Below are 18,423 nucleotides of genomic sequence, written 5' to 3'. Positions count from 1 at the left end.
CCTGGAGGGCAGGTAGTTTGCCCCCGGTGATGCGTTGTGCAGACCTCACTACCCTCCGGAGAGCCTTACGGTTGAGGGCGGTGCAGTTGCCATACCAGGCGGTGATACAGCCCGCCAGGATGCTCTCGATTGTGCATCTGTAGAAGTTTGTGAGTGCTTTTGGTGACAAGCCGGATTTCTTCAGCCTCCTGAGGTTGAAGAGGCGCTGCTGCGCCTTCTTCACGATGCTGTCTGTGTGGGTGGACCAATTCAGTTTGTCTGTGATGTGTACGCCGAGGAACTTAAAACTTACTACCCTCTCCACTACTGTTCCATCGATGTGGATAGGGGGGTGTTCCCTCTGCTGTTTCCTGAAGTCCACAATCATCTCCTTAGTTTTGTTGACGTTGAGTGTGAGGTTATTTTCCTGACACCACACTCCGAGGGCCCTCACCTCCTCCCTGTAGGCCGTCTCGTCGTTGTTGGTAATCAAGCCTACCACTGTTGTGTCGTCCGCAAACTTGATGATTGAGTTGGAGGCGTGCGTGGCCACGCAGTCGTGGGTGAACAGGGAGTACAGGAGAGGGCTCAGAACGCACCCTTGTGGGGCCCCAGTGTTGAGGATCAGCGGGGTGGAGATGTTGTTACCTACCCTCACCACCTGGGGGTGGCCCGTCAGGAAGTCCAGTACCCAGTTGCACAGGGCGGGGTCGAGACCCAGGGTGATGATGACGAGTTTGGAGGGTACTATGGTGTTAAATGCTGAGCTGTAGTCGATGAACAGCTTTCTCACATAGGTATTCCTCTTGTCCAGATGGGTTAGGGCAGTGTGCAGTGTGGTTGAGATTGCATCGTCTGTGGACCTATTTGGGCGGTAAGCAAATTGGAGTGGGTCTAGGGTGTCAGGTAGGGTGGAGGTGATATGGTCCTTGACTAGTCTCTCAAAGCACTTCATGATGACGGAGGTGAGTGCTCAGTCGTTTAGCTCAGTCGTTTAGCTCAGTTACCTTAGCTTTCTTGGGAACAGGAACAATGGTGGCCCTCTTGAAGCATGTGGGAACAGCAGACTGGGATAGGGATCGATTGAATATACCTGGCATATCACATCAGTTCTGACGTATAATAATAACCAACTCTTACATGAAAATCTAATGGGAAATATATGAAATATGATCTAATATGTATGAATTAGAAACACAGTAAATAGATTCCTCCACACCTCCAGTAACCTTGACAATACAGATGACTCTCCCCTCCCTCAGGCATGATCCCTGGAGGACATGTGCACAGGTGCACACACACACACACACACACACACACACACACACACACACACACACACACACACACACACACACACAGGATACTGTAGCTATAGAAACTGTGTCTGCAGGATATTCGTAGAATGGCACAGTAGGTAATGATTTCAATGTGGATGAAATCTTCGTACAAACATTCCATTGATTGTCCACAGAGATGTGGATCTCAAAAGAAGGCTTCATATCATAAATAAATAAATGCTATGGAATTAACAGCAGCCACCTTCTAAATGTGAAAATATTATCTGGTAACTTGCCCCGCCTAGTGGTAGATTTGAGAACAGCTTTCACATGTCCAGTAAAATGGGTTCTTTGGTCAGATGGAAAACAGACTCTAAAAAAGGCAGACAATGAATAAAACTATTCTTCTGTAGTCTGTCATATTTATTTCCAGCAGTGGTGTGAATCTAATAACAGATTGTATAATGATAGTAGGCTCTATGAACCCCAACCATACAAGTGTTGTTGATATTGTTTGTTTCTATCTATCTCTCGTCTCATATTGCTATTTGGTTGTGGTTCTGTTAATCGGTGTGTGTTGTCTGGTTGTCTGTTTGTGGCTTTTCTTTAATCAGTGCTATCGGAATTGCATCTTAAATCACTAGCCTTAAATCAACTGTAACATTAGACACATCCACCAAGGGTGGGGAGAGAGATCCTACCAACCATGATGGTCCTCAATTTCATGCTAGAATGGTCTTTCTCTCTCTGCTGCTACTTGAAGAGGACTGGGGCTTGGGGGAGAGAGAGAGTGACAGAGAGGGATAGAATAAGGGGGATGCGGACTGTAGCCTGTGATAGACGGCTGTGGCTGGGGATGAGACAGGAGAGAGAGAGATGTTGACGCTGGCCATGTAATGCACTGTGACGAGCAATTCACCCAGCCACACTAGATCTGCTCCCCAGAAATTAGGCTGTCAGCTAACTACATCCATCTCTCACACACACACAGGCACCCGCACAGGCATACACACACGCATACACACAGACACACAGAAACACATTTCTGCTGGATGTTATGCTGTCAGCTGGCCACTTCTATCTCTTACACATGCACAAACTATACACACACACACACCTGACTCATAGTAACTGTGGCTCAGCGATATCCATCAGGCCAGTCGACACAGCCCATGTGATGGCCTGGACCTCTCAACCCATGCTCTTATTCCACAGCCAAGTCTTCCAGGACCACAGGGATGGAACCAGACATTTCCACATAACTAAATCTGCAGCCACACTTAGAAATTGGGGGAAAACTAAGATAAAGATGTTCTATTATTGTAATGATGGGGCAGTGAGTCGGAAGCAGGTGAAATGTTTTAATAAAACAACAAAACCAAGAACACGACACTAACATAAGGCAGAACACCGATACACAAGAACAATACCAACTGCTGAGTGGACATGGGAGAGTGACATATAAAAGGGAGGAAATGATGACGGTAATGGAGTCCAGGTGTGAATCATAATGATCATAATTCTAATGATTCACAGGTGCGTGTAATGATGAGTGCCAGGTGTGCGTAATGATGAATCCCAGGACCGGTGGTTAGTACTCTGGCGATGTCGTATGCCGGAAGGGAGGAGCAGGAGCAGACGTGACAATTATACAGGTACATAACTTATAATACTGTAAACATATACACTACCATTCAAAAGGGATCACTTAGAAATGTCCTAGTTTTTGAGAGCAAAGCAATTTTTATGTCCATTAAAATAACATCAAATTGATCAGAGATATAGTGTAGACGTTGTTAATGTTGCAAATGACTATTGTAGCTGGAAAAGGCACATTTTTTATGGAATATCTACATAGGCATACAAAGGCCCATTATCAGCAACCACTCCTGTGTTCCAATGGCACGTTGTGTTAGCTAATCAAAGTTGAGCATTTTAAAAGGCTAGTTGATCATTAGAAAACCCTTTTGCAATTATGTTAGCACAGCTGATAACTGTTGTGCTAAATATAGAAGCAATACAACTGTCCTTCTTTAGACTAATTGAGTGTCTGGAGCATCAGCATTTGTGGGTTCGATTACAGGCTCAAAATGTCCAGAAACAAAGACCTTTCTTCTGAAACTCGTCAGTCTATTCTTGTTCTAAGAAATGAAGGCTATTCCATGCGAGACATTTCCAAGAAACTGAAGACGCTGTGTATTACTCCCTTCACAGAACAATGCAAACTGGCTCTAACCAGAATAAAAAGAGGAGTGGGAGGCCCTGGTGCACTACTGAGCAAGAGGACAAGTACATTAGTGTCTAGTTTGAGAAACAGCCCATCTTAATCTTTTCTTTTTATTGGCTAGTCTGAGATATGTGTTTTTCTTTGCAACTCTGCCTAGAAGGCCAGCATCCCGGAGTCACCTCTTCACTGTTGATGTTGAGACTAGTGTTTTGCGGGTACTATTTAGGGTTAGTGTTAGGGTATAATATGGACGTGGTCTTTTTCCAAATAGGGCTATCTTCTGTATACCCCTTACCTGGTCACAACAAAACTGATTGGCTCAAATGCATTAAGAAGGAAAGAAATTCCACAAATTAACTTTTAAGAAGGCACACATGTTAATTGAAATGCATTCCATGTGACTACCTCATGAATCATGAGTGTACAAAGCTGTCATCAAGGCAAAGGGTGGCTATTTGAAGAATCTAAAATCTAAAATATATTTTGATTTGTTTAACACTTTTTTGGTTACCACATAATTTCATATGTGATATTTCATAGTTTTTGTCTTCACTATTATAGTCAAAATCAAGAAAAACCAAACAGAACTTACCCAGAACGTGGTTACCATGTTCTCAGAATATTCAATAGTAATGTTCTAGGCACATTTCATAGGAACGTTGAAAGAACATTTATGTGTCAATATCAGGGAGATTCTATTCCCCTGGAGGTTTATGTCTAGATCCCATCTTGTTCCATTGTACAGCCCTAAAGTCGTTTTTAGGACGTCACCTGATGGTCCCAAAGAAACGTTCTCCGGAAAATGTGTTTTTTTTCACACATCACCCCTTGATATTGTTGCCGAGCCCATCAAGGCCCAGATTGGTGAACCACTGATTCACTCACAGCTCTTTGTTTGTTGGCAAGGTTAGGAGGACATACACACACACACAAACAGTGCTTTTAAAATACAATGTTTTCAATGTACATATTGGACAAACTTTGACATACATCATTACATTGTGCATGTTCATTTATACAGTAATTATTATTCAACCAGGAGCAACTTTTCACGGCAGTGTATACATTTGAGTATGTGGTTACATCGAATGACCTCACGTGCCCTGCGGCTCGCCTTTCGCACTACCTGTCAGTAACGTCAGAGAGGTCAGGAGCTTCTGCAACAGTTACCTGCTTAAGGAGACATCTCCATACTCATTTTAGTTGGGTGTGTGTAATGCATTATCTATTCCTGTAGTGTAATATTAGGCCTAACCATCTGAGATCTGTATCATCAGCAGCCAGTCAACATCTCTTCTTTCCTCTCCTCGTTCCTCTCCCATCTCTCTGTGTCTCTCTGTCTCTCTCTCTCTCTCTCTAGCTGAATTTAGTGGAGCAGTTCCACCATTGGATCTTACATTTTTCAATTAATTTAGCCTACGTTAGGCCCACGTTAATTGCATTTATTTCAATGTTTTCAAGAAGTAAAACGAATAGTCTGATAATTTACACATCAAAGAAAGGTGTCTCAGCTCAGCGAAATTGTCTTTGGATAGGCTCAAATGCATAAATGTCTTGACAGCTTTATGAAATGAAATAATACAGCCAATACAGGCTTTCAATCCACATCCAATCCAATACAGGCTTTCAATCCACATCAAGGACGACTTCAAATGCCAACATCAAACTGAAAGTACAGTAGGCCTGTAACGGTAGCTGGCACATAACAGCTTAGCAATGGAAATCACACTTATTGTATACCAATGTACAGTAGGTGACCAAAAACACCAAACAACCACAACTACTACATATTGACAAATTATAGCCTAACTATAAAACGTGGGTGAGCATCCACACTGAAGGAAAGTTTATCGTTCTACAGTAGGCCTACATCTGTCAACTGAGCCAGGTCAGCCAACTTAGCCAACTTAGCTCATCAACTTAGCCAGGGAAACCCAAACAGTAATCTATTATCGGTTGTGACACCTTTCATTATGTGACAATGGATAGGCTAACAGGTAGACTACAGAATGTATTGGAATATAATCAAATAACAAGGAGCCTATTGCAACCATAGTTGACACTAGACTATCACCAGCTGCTGTCTCGTTAAACCATCAATGGACGCTAAATTCACCCGCACAGTTGATGTCAAATGCGACCATTATTGGTCAACTAATTAATGCTCCCTAAAAGATGTCGGTCTTACCTTAGTCCTGCTTGCAACCGAAGTCTTTCAAGATATGTTTGCCCTCTGGTTGGTATTATCATAGGAACAAGTTAGTCCTTTTTGAACAGACTAAGGGCGATTTTTATTTTTGACAAATATTCCGTACAATTGAAATAAACTATTTCCTTGTTTACCACAGCAGGGATTGAGCAATATGTGCCAGAAGGGGAGTGGGCCGGAATCAAACCCATGCTGACACGGAATTTCATGATGCACAGGAAACATTTTCCATGACAAAAGAGTGATCAAATTAAGATCCAACATCTGTAGTTTTTCCGAGCCAATGTGCTTCTGCCTCTGCATTGCTTCCTCTTTGGGTTTTTAGACTGGGCATCTGAAAAGTACTTTGTGATAGCTGCTGATGTAAAAAGGGCTTTAAACATACATTTGATTGATTAATTGAGGTCTGGACCATTATGGCACAGGGAGGTATTGCACTTTCCCAGTACATTGCATATCACTCACTCCAGTAGGTTGTAGTAAACATCACTGACATCATTGAGTGGTTGATGCTGATTGGTTGTTTCTGCCAGGTTAACTACGGCACTGACGTGTAGTTGATCAGGAGGGAGGAGGAGCCAGAGAGCTTTGACGGCATTGTGACCAATCTGAGAGATGTCGTCATAGCAGCAACAGGAGCTGACTGTGCGCCCCTCCTCTTCACTGACCCCCAGGCGAAGGTCATTGGAACTGTTCACAAACGTGAGGGTCTTGATACCGTAATACAGTAGTAATATTCCCCAGAAACATGCCCGGTGCATCAGTCTAAAGTGTCCCCCTCTGTGTGTCCCTCTCTCAGGATGGAAAGAAACCCATATGGAAGTTGCCATAGCTACAGTCAACGCCATGGTGACCGGGTTCGGCAGCAGCATGTGGGATGTCACTGTGGTGATCGGGCCATCGGTGGGGGCCTGTTGTTTTACGCTGTAGAGAGAGCAGGCTGTTCTAATCTATCTACCTTGACTGTGTTCTTGGCATGGCTGAGGCCAGGCCTCATGTCAACATACCACCAGATAAGTGTGGCCAACTGTACAAAGTTTAGACAAGACTTACTATTGTCTTTCTGTGACTTATTGCCCTTTAATCACTAAGAAAAAGCATTGAATCCCAGTTTTAAAAATAAAACCACAGGGTTAATAACGAGGTTACTGTGAGGTCAAACTATGATGTGGTTTTTATGATAGGTGCTGCTAGGCTGGATAGTCTCCTGATTGACATCCTACAGGCTGTCGCCGGGTTACCGTTCTCCATGATTCATTACCATAGCACGAGTTACCCCCCAGCCACTCATCTGATTGAATACACAAAGGTCATGACCTGGGAGCGATCTCTGTGATTGGATACTGGTTGTGTGGGGTGAAACTGTTAGAGTGAAATGATCATTACCCCCATCAGGTTAGTGGATTACCAATCTAACCAGGAGAAGGATGGAGAGTTAAACTAAAGGGGCAGCATTTGTTCTGAATATTTCACCCTAGGGGCGTGCTGCTGACCATTGAATACAGAAAGTAGAATCATCTCCACATTGTTTAGGTCAGGGTCTCCTTTCCTCTCCCCCTGTGTTTTTAAACCTCCATGTTCTCCATTCCAGAATACTTCTCCAGAGGGGTGGGGTCTTGCCTGAGGGTATCCATGACGACACGGTGAATGACAGGCCGAGCGTGACCCTATGTACATCCTCTCACCCTGAGGCCTTCTTCTCCCGCGTCAGGGACGGGCTTAACTTTGGAACACAGGTGGGCTTCCTGTGGATGCACTAACTGGAACTACTGACTGTTGTGAACACTGAGTAAATTTATATTAGATCTTCATTAAATATACATTCAGCCATAACTGTCTGTTGCATCCAACACAAAAAGGATATATTCCAGAATAAAACCTTTTCAAATATATATATTTTTTAACCTTTATTTAACTAGGCAATATACAGTATATTCACTTCATATTCATACACTTCATGTTCCAGTCATTGTGTAATACGGTAGCAGTAACTCTCAAAGGGTGGCGATGATGCTTTGTTTGTTAATCTTTGTCTCAATCTCTACATTTGAAAGATCTCAGGAATCACGTCATTATGAATAGCCTACGTGGCGTGCACATAAATGAAAACCCAATATAGAACGTTTGATTTAAAGAAACTGAATAGCAAGGCATATAAAGTCACTAGTTCAGATCTTGTATCACTTTAGTGTGTGTTTTATGATGCCACGCTCTATTAAAGCTACTGCTAAACACGTCATAACTGCGTTGTGAAGTTCCACACCAGCTACTTTAATTAAACCTGACTAATTAAGACCAACTGCTGTGCTTAATTTGTCCTAACATAATAACCACACAGAGACAGAGGGGGGAGAGAGAGGTGGAGGGAGGGGGAAGGCAGAGAGAGCGAGAGAGAGAGAGGACGTATTACAGTGTATATAGGTTGTGTTGTTGTAGATAGTGGACACTAGGGGGCAGTCTTAGCTGTGTTATAAGTCTAGTAGGTGTGTTTTGCTGGGAGAATGAGACACAGGGATATCCTAGCTAACAATTTTAGGGAGAGAGAACATTTTTGTAATGTTACCCGTAAGGTTCCCATAATGTTTGAGTCCAGTTCTACAGTATGTATGTTGGTAAAAACCTCTTCCATCATTGTTCCAGTCCCGACAAAATAAAAGGTGTCCAGACCTGTTGTGCTCCCCTCAATCATCATGAAAAACTTTGGGCGCCTGGTACTGTCCCATCTGAAAACCTTCACTGATGCCTCCCTCCACCCACTGCAGTTTGCCTACAGAGCTAACAGGTCTGTGGACGACTCTGTCAACATGGGCCTACACTACAAGACCTATGCAAGGATATTATTCGTGGACTTTAGCTCTGCGTTCAATACCATCATCCCAGAATTTCTACAAAACGAACTCTCCCAGCTGAATGTGTCCAGGACTATTTATCCCTCAGCACCGGAGAGCTGCAAGCTGCAAGCTGCAATCCTCACCTCTACTCACTCTACACCAATGACTGCACCTCCAACAACGCATCTGTCCAACTCAGGTTTTCAGATGACACCAATCTGGTCGGTCTCATCACCAACAGCAATGAGTCCATGTACCGTGGAGTGGCCTAGTGTAGTCGCAATTTTTCTGGAACTCAACTCAGAAAAAAAACGTGGAAATGGTGATTGACTTCAGAAAGCGCCCCCCAACATCTCTCCCCCTCGAGATTGATGGCTCAGCTGTTAGCACGGCTGAATCAGTCAAATTCCTGTGGACCATAATCTCCCACAACCTCAAGTGGGAGGACAACATCACCAATAAGGCAGCATCTGAAAAAGCTCAACATTTCCAAGTCAACCCTGATCCGATTTTACGCATCAATCGTTGAGTCCATCTTCACCTCCTTCATCACCAAACTGCAACGCATTGTCTACAGAGCGGGTCATTTGCTGCCACCTGCCCTCCATCAAGGTCCTGCAGGACTTCAGGGCAAGGAAGCGTGCAGGAAAGATCATTGCCAACCCCAACCTGATCACCCCCTCCTCCAAAAGTTCCCCTCAGGCAGGCACCTCCTGCCACCTGAAAAGTTTCTTCCCCAGGGCTGTGACCCTCACCAACCGGCCATCTGGCCCATAGAGACTAAATGACTATGCTGTGACCCTCACCAACCGGCCATCTGGCCCATAGAGACTAAAGGACTATGCTGTGACCCTCACCAACCGGCCATCTGGCCCATAGAGACTAAAGGACTATGCTGTGACCCTCACCAACCGGCCATCTGACCCATAGAGACTAAAGGACTATGCTGTGACCCTCACCAACCGGCCATCTGACCCATAGAGACTAAAGGACTATGCTGTGACCCTCACCAACCGGCCATCTGACCCATAGAGACTAAAGGACTATGCTGTGACCCTCACCAACCGGCCATCTGGCCCATAGAGACTAAAGGACTATGCTGTGACCCTCACCAACCAGCCATCTGGCCCATAGAGACTAAAGGACTATGCTGTGACCCTCACCAACCGGCCATCTGGCCCATAGAGACTAAAGGACTATGCTATGACCCTCACCAACCGGCCATCTGGCCCATAGAGACTAAAGGACTATGCTGTGACCCTCACCAACCGGCCATCTGATCCATAGAGACTAAAGGACTATGCTATGACCCTCACCAACCGGCCATCTGGCCCATAGAGACTAAAGGACTATGCTGTGACCCTCACCAACTGGCCATCTGACCCATAGAGACTAAAGGACTATGCTGTGACCCTCACCAACCGGCCATCTGGCCCATAGAGACTAAAGGACTATGCTGTGACCCTCACCAACCGGCCATCTGACCCATAGAGACTAAAGTACTATGCTGTGACCCTCACCAACCGGCCATCTGGCCCATAGAGACTAAAGTACTATGCTGTGACCCTCACCAACTGGCCATCTGACCCATAGAGACTAAAGGACTATGCTGTGACCCTCACCAACCGGCCATCTGACCCATAGAGACTAAAGGACTATGCTGTGACCCTCACCAACCGGCCATCTGACCCATAGAGACTAAAGGACTATGCTGTGACCCTCACCAACCGGCCATCTGGCCCATAGAGACTAACGGACTATGCTGTGACCCTCACCAACCGGCCATCTGACCCATAGAGACTAAAGGACTATGCACTCTATGCTGCACACCGCATTAAGCCATCTCAAGCAAAAATAACTACACTATACTGCATTGCACTCCGTCCATCTCCCCCCCATCCAATTAGTACTTTTGTTAAACAGAAAACCTAAACCCATGGCAGCAGATCCACAAGGTCTGCCATGAGAGGTGACTGTATAGTTCCCTTAAGGAAAAGCTCCTTTAGTCAATCTGCTTTCTCTGTGAGATCTTCCCATGTCTGGAACACACTGCCATTAGACACACATAACTGCACCACCAATCGCACATATACAAAAAAGATAAAGACATGGCCAAGGGCCAATCAGACTTGTGAACATAATCCCTAGCTGTGTATTGTCGCTTTACATGTTGTCTGTAGCCTGTGAGGTGTGGAAACACTGTTATTTATTTTGTTTTGTTGCTTTTTGTGCTATTGCTTTGTCTGCGTGCTACGTGTTGCTTGTTCTATGTTGCTTTGTCTGCGTGCTACGTGTTGCTTGTTCTATGTTGCTCTGTCTGCGCGCTACGTGTTGCTTGTTCTATGTTGCTTTGTCTGCGTGCTACGTGTTGCTTGTTCTATGTTGCTCTGTCTGCGCGCTACGTGTTGCTTGTTCTATGTTGCTTTGTCTGCGTGCTACGTGTTGCTTGTTCTATGTTGCTTTGTCTGCGTGCTACGTGTTGCTTGTTCTATGTTGCTCTGTCTGCGTGCTACGTGTTGCTTGTTCTATGTTGCTTTGTCTGCGTGCTACGTGTTGCTTGTTCTATGTTGCTTTGTCTGCGCGCTACGTGTTGCTTGTTCTATGTTGCTTTGTCTGCGCGCTACGTGTTGCTTGTTCTATGTTGCTCTGTCTGCGTGCTACGTGTTGCTTGTTCTATGTTGCTTTGTCTGCGCGCTACGTGTTGCTTGTTCTATGTTGCTCTGTCTGCGTGCTACGTGTTGCTTGTTCTATGTTGCTCTGTCTGCGTGCTACGTGTTGCTTGTTCTATGTTGCTTTGTCTGCGCGCTACGTGTTGCTTGTTCTATGTTGCTTTGTCTGCGCGCTATGTGATGCTTGTTCTATGTTGCTCTGTCTGCGCGCTACGTGTTGCTTGTTCTATGTTGCTCTGTCTGCGCGCTACGTGTTGCTTGTTCTATGTTGCTCTGTCTGCGTGTTGCTTGTTCTATGTTGCTCTGTCTGCGCGCTACGTGTTGCTTATTCTATGTTGCTTTGTCTGCACGCTACGTGTTGCTTGTTCTATGTTGCTCTGTCTGCTCGCTACGTGTTGCTTGTTCTATGTTGCTCTGTCTGCGCGCTACGTGTTGCTTATTCTATGTTGCTTTGTCTGCGCGCTACGTGTTGCTTGTTCTATGTTGCTTTGTCTGCGCGCTACGTGTTGCTTGTTCTATGTTTCTCTGTCTGCGTGCTACGTGTTGCTTGTTCTATGTTGCTTTGTCTGCGCTGCGTGTTGCTTGTTCTATGTTGATTTGTCTGCGCGCTACGTGTTGCTTGTTCTATGTTGCTTTGTCTGCGCGCTACGTGTTGCTTGTTCTATGTTGCTTTGTCTGCGCGCTACGTGTTGCTTGTTCTATGTTGCTTTGTCTGCGCGCTACGTGTTGCTTGTTCTATGTTGCTTTGTCTGCGCGCTACGTGTTGCTTGTTATATGTTGCTTTGTCTGCGCGCTACGTGTTGCTTGTTCTATGTTGCTCTGTCTGCGCGCTACGTGTTGCTTGTTCTATGTTGCTCTGTCTGCGCGCTACGTGTTGCTTGTTCTATGTTGCTTTGTCTGCGTGCTACGTGTTGCTTGTTCTATGTTGCTCTGTCTGCGCACTACGTGTTGCTTGTTCTATGTTGCTCTGTCTGCGCGCTACGTGTTGCTTGTTCTATGTTGCTCTGTCTGCGCGCTACGTGTTGCTTGTTCTATGTTGCTCTGTCTGCGTGCTACGAGTTGCTTGTTCTATGTTGCTCTGTCTGCGTGCTACGTGTTGCTTGTTCTATGTTGCTCTGTCTGCGTGCTTCGTGTTGCTTGTTCTATGTTGCTCTGTCTGCGTGCTACGTGTTGCTTGTTCTATGTTGCTCTGTCTGCGTGCTACGTGTTGCTTGTTCTATGTTGCTCTATCTGCATGCTACGTGTTGTTTGTTCTATGTTGTTCTGCATGTGCTCACTGTTCATTGTTTGTTTGTCTGTATTGTAATTGTTTTTAATTACCTGCCCAGGGGTGGTGGTTGAAAATTAGCCGGCTGGCTAAAACCGGCACTTTACTGAAACATTGATTAATGTGCACTCTCCCTGTAAAAAAAAAAGATTCAACTCAGATACATATATTGACACTGTAAATGTGTATTTCCACTGTATATCAACCCACTGTACATGTGTATTTCTGCTCATTCTCATACTGTAGCTCTATGCTCACTCTACCTAGTTGTACATAATGTATGTAGACTTTGTTTGAACTCTGTCTGTATTGTATCTCTAAATGTTGTTTATCACTAGCAGCACCTTATCACCCAGTAAAATTCTGAGTATGTGTAAATTAATAAAGGTGATTCTGATTCTAATAACCTATTTAGCATGCTTTTGTGTAAGTTAGGAGAACATTCCCTTAATGTCAAACAGAACTTAACCAGAATGTGGTTAACATGTGCCGTTGTGCCGTCATACCGCTCAGGAAGGAGACGCATTCTGTCTCCTAGAGAGGAACGTACTTTGGTGCTAAAAGTGCAAATCAATCCCAGAACAACAGCAAAGCACCTTGTGAAGACGCTAGAGGAAACAGGTACAAAAGTATCTATATCCACAGTAAAATGAGTCCTATATCGACATAACCCGAAGGCTGCTCAGCAAGGAAGAAGCCACTGCTCCAAAACCGCCATGAAAAACCAAACTACGGTGTGTAACTGCACATGGGGACAAAGATCGTACTTTTTGGAGAAATGTCCTCTGGTCTGATGAAACAAAAAATAGAACTGTTTGGCCATAATGACCATCGTTATGGTTGGAGGAAAAAGGGGGAGGCTTACAAGCCGAAGACACCATCCCAACCGTGAAGCACCGGGGTGGCAGCATCATGTTGTGGGGGTGCTTTGCTGCAGGAGGAGCTGGTGCACTTCACAAAATAGATGACGACATGAGGTAGGAAAATGATGTGCATATATTGAAGCAACATCTCAAGACATCAGTCAGGAAGTTAAAAAATGGTCGCAAATGGGTCTTCCAAATGGACAATGACCCCAAGCATACTTCCAAAGTTGTGGCAAAATGGCTTAAGGACAACAAAGTCAAGGTATTGGAGTGGTCATCACAAAGCCCTGACCTCAATCCTATAGAGAATTTGTGTCCAGAACTGAAAAGGCATGTGCGAGCAAGGAGGCCTACAAACCTGACTCAGTTACATCAGCTCTGTCAGGAGGAATGGGCCAAAATTCACCCAATTTATTGAGGGAAGCTTGTGGAAGGCTACCCGAAACGTTTGACCCAAGTTAAACAATTTAAAGGCAATGCTATCAAATACTAATTGAGTGTATGTAAACTTCTGACCCACTGGGAATATGATGAAAGAAATAAAAGCTGAAATAAATAATTATCTTAATTATTATTCTGACATTTCACGTTCTTAAAATAAAGTGGTGATCCTAACTGACCTAAGACAGGGAATGTTTACTAGGATTAAATGTCAGGAATTGTGAAAAACTGAGTTTAAATGTATTTGGCTAAGGTGAATGAAAAACGTTCTACTTCAACTGTATCTCCGGCCCTTATATTTAGCCGCACAATGGAGTGTTTGACCATTTTATTTTCAGGACAACCAGGACTACAAGTAGAACACAAAACAAGTTGACATAAACAGTTGAATTAATTTGTTTTATTGACAAATGTCAATTAAAAAAATAAGGACAACACAAAGCAAAAATAAGCACAAAGCAACATGAATGAATTCCTAAGTATAGAAATGTTTTTCTCAGTGGGAAATGAATATCCAACTAGACAGTGACAACTGTGTGAAGTTTGTGACAGCAACTATGTGAGCTTATTACATTATTATAGACACTATGTCCTTGGATTTCCTATGATCTTCTGTGTAGAACAAGGATGGGCAACTGGCGGCCCCTCTTTTGAAGGCCCTCGGATCAATTCCCCCCAAAACAATTTTATAGTAGACTAAACAAGGTGTAATTTCAAAATTTGGTTGTGCATCAGCAGTTTTACCCTTGTTATGTCAGTCACTGATCGTCAGTCAGCTAACCTTTTTTAGATTGCTAAGTTAGTTTTGCGGCCAGCTATCTAAACTTGTTATCATGGTCAGTCTCAGTCAGATATTATATTAAAAACCGCAAACATTTCTCTCCACCCTATGGCATGATATGTAGAATTACAGGAAATTAGCTGTAAAAGGTATGGAGGTGCGTATGGATGAGGGTATGGATGAGGGTACGCAGACCCGCGAGCCACTGCGGCCTCTCATGATGAGTTCACCTTTTTTGTGGCCACACCCCCAACCAAGTTGCTTACCTTCTAACGACTCTTGTGTAGCTTGTGAGCGTCATAGAGGAAAACATGTTACATATGCATGACAGTCTCAGCTTTTCATAGATACCGTAAATCAAACCATTCGGACTCTACAGACGTTTATGTAAAATGACCCCGGCACTTGTCTCACAAACACCGCTCTAGCTCATCCCCTGTTAATTACACAGACTAATGGGTGGTACCATTAGGATGCAGAAGAAATAGATACATCCAATGATACAACCCAGAAGTCTGTAGCTCAACACAAGAAATTGAAAGAAGGTTCAAATTCCAAATCGGGACTGTGTCACGATGAGACTCATTGAGTTAAGACGTTTTTAGGACGTCACTGTCTGTCACCATGATTACTCCAACTTGTCTCTCAACCTGTGCACCCACGTTATAAACTTTCATTTGTAGGCTAGGTTGTTGCAACCTCATGATGGGAATAGGTCAGATTTGAGCATCATGTAGTAGCCTAAACCTATTGATGTTACATTGAGCTGGGTGAATGGAATATGAATGACAGTCATCCAATATGCTGTAATAGAAGTAAGGCCGTGCTCATCATTTTATTTTTCCCCTCCCTCTTAAATGGCACCGACCGCCACCAACTTATCTGCAAAAAGTATAGAAAAGTACCAGAGAATTCCTTTAATATCTTATATTCTGAGAACATGGCAACCATGTTCTTTGTGTGTTTGGTGTGACGTTGATTAAATATTCTCCTAACCCTCAGAAAACTGGATACATGAATGTTCTTGCAACGTTCCCATGAAACGTGTCTAGAACATTAATATTGAATATTCTGAGAACATGGTGACCACGTTCTGGTAAGTTCTGGTTTGACATTAAGGGAACGGTCTCTTGGAAACAGTCCTAACACATCACTGGAACATTCCTATGAAAACATTAGGTAATGGCCTAATTAGACTGGTAAGGGAATGTTCTCTCAAGTGTGTCAGATGACAGTGTGTAAGTTGAGGAGTGTCAGTGTTAAAGGCCCAGTGCAGCCATTTTTATATTGATATCAAATAATTTATGGGTAACAATTGAGTAGCCTACCTTACTGTAATAGATTTCCATTCAAATGGGCAATAATTGCTTTTTAACAAAAAAACTATTTCTCAGGCTAGAAATTTGCTAGGACTATCTGGGAGTGGGGAGGGGGAAGTTGAAAACGAGGGTTTGAAACAGTTATTGGTCTACTAACCAATTTATCACATGGTGATGTCAGGTCCCGTGTAGATTGTATTTTCAACCAGCAACTATCAGGAAATAACATTTTTACAGCGTTAGTTTCATCAGCTGTTGTATAATATATAAAACACAGGCAAAACTGAATTTTGACTGCACTGCCCCTTTAATGATAGAGGCTATCACACCATCATCCTGACAGAACAGCATATGATGTCTCTCTCTCACACAAACACATACAGAGCAGATCCCATGAAGTGTGTGTGTGACCCGATCAGGCCTTAGCACCTGTGGTGTAATAGGACCTGTCCAGATCTTGAATCATTAATCTGCCAGTGTAATTACTGACTGCATCACCTCAATCTGACTGACTGGACTAGTGTGGCGTGTATGTGTGTTTGCTGCATGTGTATGTGAATGCATGTAAATCCATCTACTATAGGAATAACACATTGTTGCAGTATTTTGCAGACATCAGTGTTAAATCCTTGCTAGTTTGCGTGTAAATGACTAGAGGCCTTTCTTAGAAGAGCCCCTGCCAGGATTACCCTGTCCTTGTCTCCCAATCTTCTCCTAAGAGCCCCTGCCAGGATTACCCTGTCCTTGTCTCCCAATCTTCTCCTAAGAGCCCCTGCCAGGATTACCCTGTCCTTGTCTCCCAATCTCCAATTCGTTGGCGGTGGGTCGTCTCTCCCCAGCCGTCTCTCCCCGGCCATCTCTTCACGGTTCTGCGGCCCTTTAGCCCCACTGACTGTTGGTCCAGGGTATACGGCAGTGGAGTTGTCCTTCTGTTCCCTCAGTGTTCTGATGTGTCTCCACTGCTCCCAGGAGGTCCTCCAAGGTCTGGGGCACGCGTAGACTCACTGCCCTCTTCATGTCTCTCTCTCTCTCTCTCTCTTTGTGTCTGCATATTTCTTTCTCTCTCTGTGTCTCCAGATGTCTCTCTCTCTCTCTCTGTGTCTCCAGATGTCTCTCTCTCTCTCTTTGTGTCTCCAGATGTCTCTCTCTCTCTCTTTGTGTCTCCAGATGTCTCTCTCTCTCTCTGTGTCTGCATATTTCTTTCTCTCTCTGTGTCTCCAGATGTCTCTCTCTCTCTCTCTGTGTCTCCAGATGTCTCTCTCTCTCTCTTTGTGTCTCCAGATGTCTCTCTCTCTCTCTCGCTCTCTCTCTCTGTGTCTGCATATTTCTTTCTCTCTCTGTGTCTCCAGATGTCTCTCTCTCTCTCTCTGTGTCTCCAGATGTCTCTCTCTCTCTCTCTGTGTCTCCAGATGTCTCTCTCTCTCTCTTTGTGTCTGCATATTTCTTTCTCTCTCTGTGTCTCCAGATGTCTCTCTCTCTCGCTTTGTGTCTGCAGATTTCTCTCTCTCTCTCTCTGTGTCTCCAGATGTCTCTCTCTCTCTCTCTGTGTCTCCAGATGTCTCTCTCTCTCTCTCTGTGTCTGCATATTTCTTTCTCTCTCTGTGTCTCCAGATGTCTCTCTCTCTCTCTCTGTGTCTCCAGATGTCTCTCTCTCTCTCTTTGTGTCTCCAGATGTCTCTCTCTCTCTCTCTCTCTCTCTCTGTGTCTGCATATTTCTTTCTCTCTCTGTGTCTCCAGATGTCTCTCTCTCTCTCTCTGTGTCTCCAGATGTCTCTCTCTCTCTCTCTGTGTCTCCAGATGTCTCTCTCTCTCTCTTTGTGTCTGCATATTTCTTTCTCTCTCTGTGTCTCCAGATGTCTCTCTCTCTCGCTTTGTGTCTGCAGATTTCTCTCTCTCTCTCTCTCTCTCTCGCTTTGTCTGCAGATTTCTCTCTCTCTCTCTCTCTCTCTCTCTCTCTCGCTTTGTCTGCAGATTTCTCTCTCTCTCTCTCTCTCTCTCTCTCTCTCTCGCTTTGTGTCTGCAGATTTCTCTCTCTCTCTCTCTCTCTCTCTCTCTCTCTCGCTTTGTGTCTGCAGACTCTCTCTCTCTCGCTTTGTGTCTGCAGACTCTCTCTCTCTCGCTTTGTGTCTGCAGATTTCTCTCTCTCTCTCTCTCTCTCTCTCTCTCTCGCTTTGTGTCTGCAGATTTCTCTCTCTCTCTCTCTCTCTCTCTCTCGCTTTGTCTGCAGATTTCTCTCTCTCTCTCTCTCTCTCTCTCTCTCTCTCGCTTTGTGTCTGCAGACTCTCTCTGTGTCTGCAGATGTCTCTCTCTCTCTCTGTGTCTGCAGATGTCTGTTTCTCTCTCTGTGTCTGCAGATGTCTCTCTCTCTCTCTGTGTCTGCAGATGTCTGTTTCTCTCTCTGTCTGCAAATGTCTCTCTCTCTCTCTCTCTCTCTCTCTCTCTCTCTCTCTCTCTCTCTCTCTCTCTCTTTGTGTCTGCATATTTCTCTCTCTCTGTGTCTGCAGATGTCTCTCTCTCTCGCTTTGTGTCTGCAGACTCTCTCTGTGTCTGCAGA

Source organism: Oncorhynchus mykiss, chromosome 22 (genome assembly GCF_013265735.2).
Source record: "Oncorhynchus mykiss isolate Arlee chromosome 22, USDA_OmykA_1.1, whole genome shotgun sequence".
Lineage (NCBI taxonomy): Eukaryota > Metazoa > Chordata > Actinopteri > Salmoniformes > Salmonidae > Oncorhynchus > Oncorhynchus mykiss.
This window is presented reverse-complemented; position numbering follows the sequence as displayed.